This window comes from Phoca vitulina, unplaced genomic scaffold, assembly GCF_004348235.1.
Source record: "Phoca vitulina isolate PV1807 unplaced genomic scaffold, GSC_HSeal_1.0 scaffold21, whole genome shotgun sequence".
In the NCBI taxonomy this organism is placed as follows: domain Eukaryota; kingdom Metazoa; phylum Chordata; class Mammalia; order Carnivora; family Phocidae; genus Phoca; species Phoca vitulina.
The window spans coordinates 13,440,879-13,451,648 of NW_022589724.1; positions in this window are offsets into that span (position 1 = coordinate 13,440,879).

The following is a 10,770-nucleotide window of genomic DNA, read 5'->3' on the forward strand; positions in this document are numbered from 1 at the left end:
TTCTCGAGGAAATACACCAGGGAGGAGTGTGTGCACGCGTGCGTGTGTGCGTGTGCAAGACTGTGATTCTTGGGCATGCCAATCCTCTTCAGGGACTGATCATTCCACCCCCCTCCTCCTTCCTCTCTTACCACTCATGCTACCCCAAATTTTTCCTCACTGTCCTCATTTTTCCCAAGGTGCTCTGTGTGGCTGCAAGCGGGACATTTTCCCCACGGATGGCTGGTGGATCTTTCTGACCTGCGATAATGCCATCAAGCTAGCCAATGTGGAGAGCCTCCATGGAAAGATGCTTCCCTTCCTCAAGGTATTGAGCTCAGTGGGGAGTCCTCATTGTCAAGTTCAAAGTTAAACCAAAGGCGTAACTAATATCCATGACCTATCCTGTTTGTAAACCCCACACAGATGGACATAGGAGGATCACAGGGGACTCCCCCACCCTGGAGGACATCCATTTGCACCAGGACAGGATTCTGCACGATGTCATAGAGAACAGTGTAAGGAGGACAAGGACACTCACCGGAGAGGGCTAGCCCAGCCCGAAAACACCCCTGCGGGCACGGTCTTTACACTCAAACACAGGACCACATGCACTTTGTGAGATGGAGCCCTGCACTCCACAGCATCCTTGTCATTCACCAGCAGGTGACTTTGCCTCCCCAAACCATTTCCTCACTCTCTGCCTCACTTCCCCAAGGCACTCTGTGTGGCCGCAAAGGGCACATCCCCACCAGTGAGTCCTGACTGAGGCTTCTGACCTGCAGCCAATGTGAAGAGTCTGCTTGGCAGGGGCCCTGTTTCCTCAAGGTACGCACTCAGCGGGAGACCTCATTGCTCATTGTCAAGTTCCGAGTGAAACCACAGACCTGGCAGATACCTACACAGCACCGGCCCTGATTCTAGGACCTGGGTGGGTCAGCCTGGAACCCACCCCGGCCTCCCTCCCAACCCCCATCCCGCTCAGTGCGCACCCAGCACCCCCTCCCTGTGGCAGTGGACATTGTTCCTTCTCGGGGCGGGCTTGGCAGGGAGCCGGGGGCCATGCGGAAGCGGAAGCATAGTATGTGTTCCCAGCTATGAAGTAAGTCCCCACTGCAGTGCTTGGGAAGTAACCTGCACTCCTTGTGGGTATGTTGAGATTCCCTGTAAAGCTGTAAATGTCACGTGCTCCTCACTCGGGGTTTTGCTAAGAAATCTGCTTCCTGCTCTCCCCAGGCTTTCCCTTTTGTCAAGGAGAGGAAGAGGAGTAAGCGGTCTTGCCTTACCCTCCCACCCCCACCCCAGGTCTGGGGAGTTCATACCAGCCGGCCCAGGTCACTCCCCACATAGTCACACCCCGTGGCCCTTCCATTGGGTATCAGAGTCCTCTCTAGGGCTGGGAGAGGACAGGGCATTCTGGAACCTTAAAGGGGCCACTGAGTAAGAGACACTTGTCTGTTGGCCAGGTGGGGAGGAGCCACCACAGCCTCCTCCCGGTCTGCTCCCCACCTCACAGCACAGAGCTGGTGTTTCTGGTCCCTTCTGTGCTAAGAGAACCAGAAGGGGAGGGAGGGGACGTGCGGCAGGTGGCAGGCCTCCAGCAGGATGGCCAGGGCTGGTGGGGGGCAGCTGCTCACTCTTCCTCATCCGGGGATCCTGTTGCCTCCTGCCATTGAGTAGGCAGGCCCAGTCACCCCCAACTCCTCCAAATTGTGTGAAATGGAAATCTACTTGCTCTTTACCCGTCTTGAAAGCTGAAGGGGGATGTCCGGTTATGTCTGCCTTGGCGATCTGGGCACACACACCCCTTCACAGCTGTGCCAAATGAAGGGTGGTGAGGGAGCAGGACAAAGCCTAGTTTATCTGTGTCTTTGGATGGAGTCTTAAGCTCTCACAGAGAGAAGCTTCTGAAGGTTATATAGTATCTTTACTTGTTCTTATATAAGAAAAGAAATGAAAATGTAAACTAATTGCGCCTCAGAGCAGGCACAATGAAGTATCCTCGATGTGTGCAGATGTGCACCACCTCTGCTGCTTTCTCCCTGCACCCTGGGAGGGAGAAGCCAAAGCAGGCCATCAGGAAGAGCCAAAGTTCGCGTCTTTTGTTCTCTAAGCCCGCAGTCTGGCCTACCCTAAACTTATATCCTGAACAGAGCGAGCATAGACAGAAGACAGCACTCAACTGCGAGAAGAAATACATAAATTAAGAAACAGCAAAAACTTTTGCTCATGGGAAAGAGGCTGTCCTCTTCAAAGGATGCCAATGTCAGGGCTATTAGATTTTGACTAAGTGCATGCAAACACTGCTTCTGGAGATTTCCCTATGCACAGGAAACAGGGGATGAATTTCCACCTAATTTGATGGAAAAAACCATCGCCCAAAGCCAAGCCTGGCCCAGTTGGGAAAGGGGCCTGAGGAACCCGGTTTCCTTCATCCAGACTTGTGCATCTTGGCTCAGGGCAGAAGCTCCCTGGGGGTTGTGGAATAGACTAGACCCGACAGATTGACTGAGCATTGAATCTGAGCTTTGTGGTAACTTCTCTCATGGTTTCCGTTTCCTCTGCTCGACTAGGACTGTCTGGCCCTCAGAGGCTGCTTGAAGGCTGCATGATGGGGCACTCGTGTCTCTCCTTTGATCTGGGTAGGAAGGAGCCTTGTAGAGAACAGGAGCTCCAGTCTAAAAGCTCTTCCTGAACCCAGACTTCCTCCTTGTTCTGCCTTTCCTTGCGTATTGGGAATCTCTGCTTCCATCCGGCTTTCTTCCCTGGGGTCAGTCCCAAGGCCAGCATGCACCGCTGAGACCCAGGGGTCCCCCGAGTCCATAATGTCTGCTTCACCTTCATCTGGGCCTGTACTTCATGGGGCTGGTTCTGCCATGGGTTTTTGCAGCAGGCCTTCTTGCCGCTTGCCTTTTTTACTGGGACTGAAGCCACTGAGAATAGCTCATTCTCTTTTTACTCATGTTTATTTGGAAGGAACCTGTGTGCTCTATGGAGGGACTGACAGAATCTCACTCATGAGGATCTCACTGGCCTGGGCAGAGTGGCTCTTTCTTTGGACCTGGGTGTCCCACAGTCCTTTCTGCCTCCCAGCGTGCTCTCCGTCACTGAGGCACATAGCATCCTCTCTCTCAGCTCTTGGGGCTACATTCTTTTTCTGGCTCCTTCTTGCAGCCTGAAGCTTAGCCTGCTCCCACTGATGCTGGCCACTTTCTCCAGCTTCCCAGTTGGCACCCAGCATCTGGAAGGGTGCAGGTCCTGATTGGCCTTGCTCTGGGGATGAGACTCAGAGAGACCAGGAGCCAGGCCATCTGAGGCCTGCGGCTACAGCTGGGACTCTGTGCCCAATGGGAGATTAATGTAACCAAGTTGCTGCTCTTTAAAAGCATCGTTTTCCTAGATCTTAGCAGGCCACATCCTTACTGGTGTGGGACATTGCTTGCTTACTGAAGTCCCTAGTCACTCAGATCTCATCTACCTTATGGCAATTTCCCAGGCACAGTCTTCCAAAGTCTCTCAATCATTCTTGAGGAGCATGGTGCTGTTTGAACTTGACTATTCCTTAATCTTCTTGGCCCCTGAAATTCCTAAATTCTTTGCTAACATGTTTTTTTTTCCTAAAGAGGAAATTCAGATATTCATGAAATGTGGCTGAATTGGACTTGGGTAAACTCGCATTCTTTGAGGTTGGTGTCATGCCTTGGTCCCTGGAGCCTTATGTATACTCAGAATATCTTTTTTTTTTTTTTTTTTTTTTGACCTTCCATGATTACTCACTCTTGAAATGCCTCTTGATTATGGTTGAGGAGCATTGGGGTCTTCTCCCTCTACTTTTTTCCCAGGACATATGACCATGGATATATCATAAAGCCATCTCCACTAACTTCTTCCTGATGTGAAAACTGAGCTTAGAAGAGATGCTTTCCTTCTTTGGTGAGGCTGACATTGACAGACTTCAGCATTCAATGCCTGACATGTTTGGGAGAGAAGAGGCAAGCCAGGAGGGGTTGTCTGGAGTTGACCTCCATGGGACAGTGTTCAGTTGGATTGGAATTGACTGGTGATAGTGGTGTGGAGCGAATTGGTGGTGAGGTATGACTGCACTGTGTGCAGTAAAGAATTAACCTTGTCCAAAGGAAGGTTTGGCTCACGCCCCCAATTCCTAGTATATAACCTCTAAGCCCTTGGACTGTCCTGCTTGATATGTTTACCTGGGGCCTTGGGCCATGCCAGATAGTCTATACTAACAATGTGATTTATGTTGGGGGCCTTGGGCTATATGGTATCAGCTTGACTCTTGGAGGAGCTGGAGACAGAAGTCAGCCTTACTGGTGATCAGCCATGTTTATATGACTGATCTCCAATAAAAACCCTGGACACCAAAGCTTGTGTGAGCTTCCCTAGTTGGCAATATTCTATGCATATTGCCATATGTTGTTGTTGGGAGAAGGATACACCATCCACACAATCCCAAACTGGAACTCCATATCTGGAACTCTCCTGGACAGTGCCCTATGCACCTCTTCCCTTTGCTGATTTTAGCTTGTATCCTTTCACTGAAATAAACCATAACTGTGAGTATAACAGCTTTTCTGAGTTCTGTGAGTCCTAATTCATTATGAAACCTGAAAGTGGTCTTGGGGACCCCCAAATTTAGGAGGTATGTGGAGTGGAATTCACTAAAACAACCCTGGCTGGCTCAGTGACACGTGGTAAAAACATGATTTGGGTAAAGGAAAGATGAGGAGGCAGAATTGGATGAACCTCTGCTTTCTGAATGGCCAGTGGGTCGCCTATGGTATGGAATTACAGCTGTACTGTTGTCAGTTACTGGAGATAAAAATTACCAGTGTAATTTAGAAACAATAGATCCAGCTCCCATGCAGTTAGTTCATTGGATACATAAGGAAATGCAAAATAAGATACAAGCTAAATATACAATTCCTTGGCTATTGCTATAGCTAAAGTGAAAATAAGAGTTTGGGGCAGATTCTGATGCTGGGCCAAGCATGGACTTTGAGCAATCCAAGCTACAGCTACTAGTATCAGGGCTGCTACCAAAGGGAAAAGTTATGCTGACATGACAGATAGCTAAGGAAATTAGAGTGATTGACAAAAAAAATGGGGAAGACAAAAGAGAGAGCTAAGGGAATCATCATCCCAGCAGGATGGAAATCTTTGAAGAGTCATTAAGAAATGGATAACATTTCTGGTGGGCATGTAAAATGGTGCAGCCACTGTGGAAACAGTTTGGCTGTTTCCTCAAAATTTAAACATAGAACTACCATATAACCCATTCCTACATATATACCAAAAAGAAAAGAGAACATATATCCACAAAGGAACTTGTATATATGTGTTTATGGCAGCATTAGTCATAAAGGCCAAAAGGTGGAAACAACCCAAATGTCCATCTATGGATGAATGGATAAACAAATTATGGTTATATACACTGAGCAGAATATTATTGAAGTGAAGAAATGAAGTACTGATACATGTTACACCTTGAATGAATCTCAAAAACATTATGCTACATGGAAGAGGCCAGACACAAAAGTTCACATATTGTATGATTCCTTTTATATGATGTATCGAGAATCAGTAAACCCATAGAGTTAGAGAGTAGCTTAGAGTTTACTAGGGGAAGGGAGAATAGAGGGATGAAGAGTGATTACCTAATTGGTACCTGGTGTTTTTATGGGGTGATAAAATTTCAAAACTAGAGAGAGCTGGTAGTTTCACAATATTGTGAATAAACCAAATACCACTGAATTGTACACTTTAATTGTATGCTGTATGAATTTCAACCACACTAAAAGATTTTTTATTGGGATGAATAAAGGGGTCATTGATGGGGTCAAAACAGAAGTCTTAATACAGCATATTGGAAGGTTGAATGGACCAATGGGAACCCCTACTGGTCTCCCAACATTAATGGGCCCTAAATAAATCTGCTTTATTCTCCCTAGTTTGGAAGAAATTTAAAAGCCAGAAGGCAAAGATGATAATGAGATGCCTGACCTAAAATAGCCTGGGGCAATGGCCCCACAAACTAATTAAGACAAGGACTGACAAAGAGGCAAGGTCCCTTGGCCTAATTTCTTACTTGAGATCCAAAGCCATATGCACATGGGGGGGTAAAATGGCCAAGAGGTGCAGAAGAAAATGTTCTAGGACTTCTTGGCATAGGAACCCAATGCACTATGATTCCAAATCTGTTAGTGAAGTCCTAACAGTGAGTTTAGGTTAGATTGGGAAGATATGGGGATGCAATGGCTGATGGGATTAAGGTGAAAGTTTAGATGAAAATGGAATTTTCTAAAAAGGGAGCTTGGGTTTTCTACATAAAGTGTCTGGAGAAAAATCAATATATGTATAGCATATATTACGTTATTAATAATGTATTTATTTAATTAATGTATTTTATTAATATTTTATGGTTTTAATATATGTGCTTAGGAAAATGCATGTATTTTTTTTTTTTAGATTTTATTTATTTATTAGACAGAGACACAGCGAGAGAGGGAACACAAGCAGGGGGAGTGGGAGAGGGAGAAGCAGACTTCCCGCGGAGCAGGGAGACCGATGCGGGGCTCAATCCCAGGACCCTGGGGTCATGATCTGAGCCCAAGGCAGAGGCTTAACGACTGACCCATCTAGGTGCCCCAAAATGCATGTATTCTATAGGAAAAGTTATAAACTTTGAATCTCTGGTGTTGGGAAAATTGGACAGCCACATGCAGAAGAATGAAACTGGACATTCCCTTATGCCATACAAAAAAACAGACTCAAAATGGATGAAAGACCTAAATGTGAGACAGGAATCCATCAAAATCCTTGAGAATACAGGCAGCAACCTCTTCAACCTCAGCCACAGCAACTTCTTCTTAGACACATCGCCAAAGGCAAGGGAAGCAAGGGCAAAAATGAACTATTGGGACTTCATCAAAATAAGAAGCTATTGCACAGCAAAGGAAACAGTCAACAAAACCAAAAGACAACCAACACAATGGGAGAAGATATTTGCAAATTACATATCAGTTAAAGGGCTTGTATCCAAAATCTATAAAGAACTTATCAAACTCAACACCCAAAGAACAAATTATCCAATCAAGAAATGGGCAGAAGACATGAACAGACATCTCTCCAAAGAAGACATCCAAATGGCCAACAGACACATGAAAAAATGCTCAACATCACTCGGCATCAGGGAAATATAAAGCAAAACCACGATGAGATACCACCTCACACCAGTCAGAATGGCTAAAATTAACAAGTCAGGAAACAACAGATGTTGGCAAGGATGCAGAGAAAGGGGAACCCTCCTACACTGTTGGTGGGAATGCAAGCTGGTGCAGCCACTCTGGAAAACAGCAGGGAGGTTCCTCAAAAAGTTGAAAATAGAGCTACCCTATGACCCAGCAATTGCACTACTGGGTATTTACCCCAAAGATAGAAATGTAGTGATCCGAAGGGGCATGTGCACCCCAATGTTTATAGCAGCAATGTCCACAATAGCCAAACCATGGAAAGAGCCCAGATGTCCATTGACAGATGAATGGATAAAGAAGATATGGTATATATATATATATATATATATATATATATATATATATATATATAAAAAGGAATATTACTCAGCCAACAAAAAATGAAATGTTGGCATTTGCAATGATGTGGATGGAACTAGAGGGTATTATGCTAAGCAAAATAAGTCAATCAGAGAAAGACAATTATCATATGATCTCACTGATATGTGGAATTTAAGAAACAAAACAGAGGATCATAGGGAAAGAGAGGAAAAAATGAAACAAGACGAAACCAGAGAGGGAGACAAACCGTAAGAGACTCTTAATCATAGGAAACAAACTGAGGGTTGCTGGAGGGGAGGGGGGTAAAGGGGTGGGGTAACTGAGTGCTGGACATTAAGGAGGGCATGAGATGAAATGAGCACTGGGTATTATATAAGACTGATGAATCACAGACCTGTACCTATGAAACCAATAATACCTTACATGTTAATTAAAAAATAAAATGTAAACCACTTAAAAAAAAACTTTGAAGAGTGTGGTTATGATGAATATTTGATGGAATGTTACCCATAAAGTCTTTTGTATCAAGAATAAAGCTTCTTCATTGACATAACCTGGAAAAAAGAGAATTGGAATGTTTAAACAGAGACTTCATGGGACACGATTGTGTCTCCTTTACCTGAGTATATGGGAATGAATATTATGTCTGACAGGGGAATGCTTTACCGGCCTAGTATTATAAACCAGAAAGCATGCAAATTTGTCCTTCAGCCAGTGTTGATTAAACATGCTAAATGGGAACCTATGAGATTACCCAAGTAGGGTACAGGTTGTTAATTTGAAACAATAAAGGATACCTGATGGACAAAAAGAGTTTATCACTTTATAGTGACATATTAGAAAATGTAGTGCAGGTACCAAAAATTCTCCATATAGTAGACTTGTATGGACCACAGACTGAGGCTGATATGAGTACCACCCAGCAGCAACTACTGAGATTTTGGACCAGAAAATTTCCAGACACTATGCCATTACAATGTATGCCATTTGAGAGACAAATACTTGCTTACTTAATTGAAACTTCACTTATGAAGGACATAAAATAATCAAAACCTGAAATACCCATAAATGTCTTGGGTGATGTTGGAGAAACACTTTGATGGGGGAGGGCAGGGCCCAAAAGAGTTCCATAATAAAATGGGAAAGTTTATGCAGGAACATACTACTGGGGGATGTAAGGAAGTACACATCATATTCACAAGCAGGTAACCTCTTTTCCCCTAAAGGAAGCACCTGAGGAGCTGCTGAATCCCATGACTACATGGGCAATGCTCTATGAATATGTCTCTACTGGCCAACAAAGAGTTGCTTGGTTCACAGATGTCAGTTCCAAGTTGAACAAACAACATCATGTTTGGAAGACCACCACTCTGACTGAAGAAAGTAAAAACATATCAGCTCAGCAGAAAGAATTGTATATTGTTTCCCCTGTGTTTGGGTTTTTGCCAACTCTAGGATGGAGGCTAATGGCCTGTCCATGTGGTCAGGCAGATGGGCAGTGAAAAACTAGACAACTAAAAGATTGCCAGGATGGGGCAGAGACCTAGGGAAATCACTGGGAATTTAAGAAGTGCATTAAAGTAAGATATATCAATACCCATCAGAAGAACCCCCTTCCACGACTGTAAGGTGAATGGAACTGGCAAGTCCATATTCTGGTGCACTCAATTGAGTTGGCCATCATGAGGGAGCTGCAGCAATGCAGAGATGGGCTGATTGTTGACATATTTGTCTTGCACCCTACAATGCACAAAATGCCAAAAGTACTGTCTGTCAGCAAGAGAGACCCACTACAGACACCTATGGGGCAGATTTCTCAGAAGGAAGGCTCCATTCATTGCTGGCAAGTCAGATTGATGTTGGTAGCCCTGGAGGCTACAAAAAGGTCCTGACAAGAGTAGACACTAGACTTAGCTTTGCATACCCAGTAGTAGATGAAAATGCTCAGAGTACTAGAAAGGGACTGGAACAGAAAATACTGTACCAATTTGGACTGCTAAGTTACATTTCTTCAGATCAAGGAACACATTTTATAGCCAATAATGCCCAAAATTGGGCAAAGAGATATTACATCAAATGCAATGTTACATATCATACCCACAGTAATGGTTTAATAGAAAATTGGAATAAGTAATTAAAACATTTGTGATCTAAAATGGAGATAAAGACATGAAGGGCTGGCTTATATGCATTCATGAGGACGTGCTTACACTCAACATGAGAGGGACCAAGGGAGGGTCCCACTCAACAGATTCCTCTGCTTTGCTGAGGGATCCAAGGCAGAGGAAGTTGGAAAGAATGCTAGTACAACTCTATAGTTTTCAGCACATCACTTTAATTTTCTTTTCTCCCTTTTTTCCTTTGCCTGGAAGAGGCATTATGGAAAGAGCAGACTTTGAAGCCAGTATTCTCACTCCCAACTGTGAAGGCTGCAATTTTCTAGCTGTGTAACACTGGGCAAGGGAACCTCTAAGCCTGCTTCCAATTTCTGTAACATTAGGATTATAGTAGCAATTTCATAGTATAGTTGTGAACATTATCTTAGTAACATATATACCGAACATTATTGTTAAAGAGCAGATGATTCCTGATAGAGCAGGGAAAGGGTATTCAGATCCAAACTATCTCTGCTTGATGGAACTTCTTTTGTCCCTTTCAAGCTGGTATCTGAAAACTAGCTTGTCGCGGTAGCTGTCCGTGGTACTGATCTCACCAGGGCTGGCTTCACAGTCCTCTTGGGAAGTCCTGCTCGGTAGTCTACTTGTGTCATTCTCCTGGAGTCTGAATGATACCTCCATCTCAGCCAGAAGCCTTGCCCTGCAATCAATGTGCTGACCCCACCCCCTCCCTGCCCATATCCTGCCTGCCAGCTCAGCCCTTTTGTGAGCCTTGTGGAATAAGGGCTGACTCAGAGCCATCATAATGGGATAGGGTTTCTCACTATCCATACTCCTAGCTCTGTAGAGTTAGAATGGGGCAACTCTCTGGTTTGTCCATGAACTCCAGCTGCCAGAGAGAAGTGCTGGGCTCCAGCTCTAAACTTCTGCAGAAGAAACTCACCACTCCCCCCAAAGCCCAGAAAGTGTTTAGCTCCTGCCAGAGCAGTGGTTCTCAATTGGGGGCAATTTTATCCCTCAGGGGACACTTGGCAATGTCTAGAGATAATTTTGGTTGTTACAAACCAAAGGTGGGGGCATTT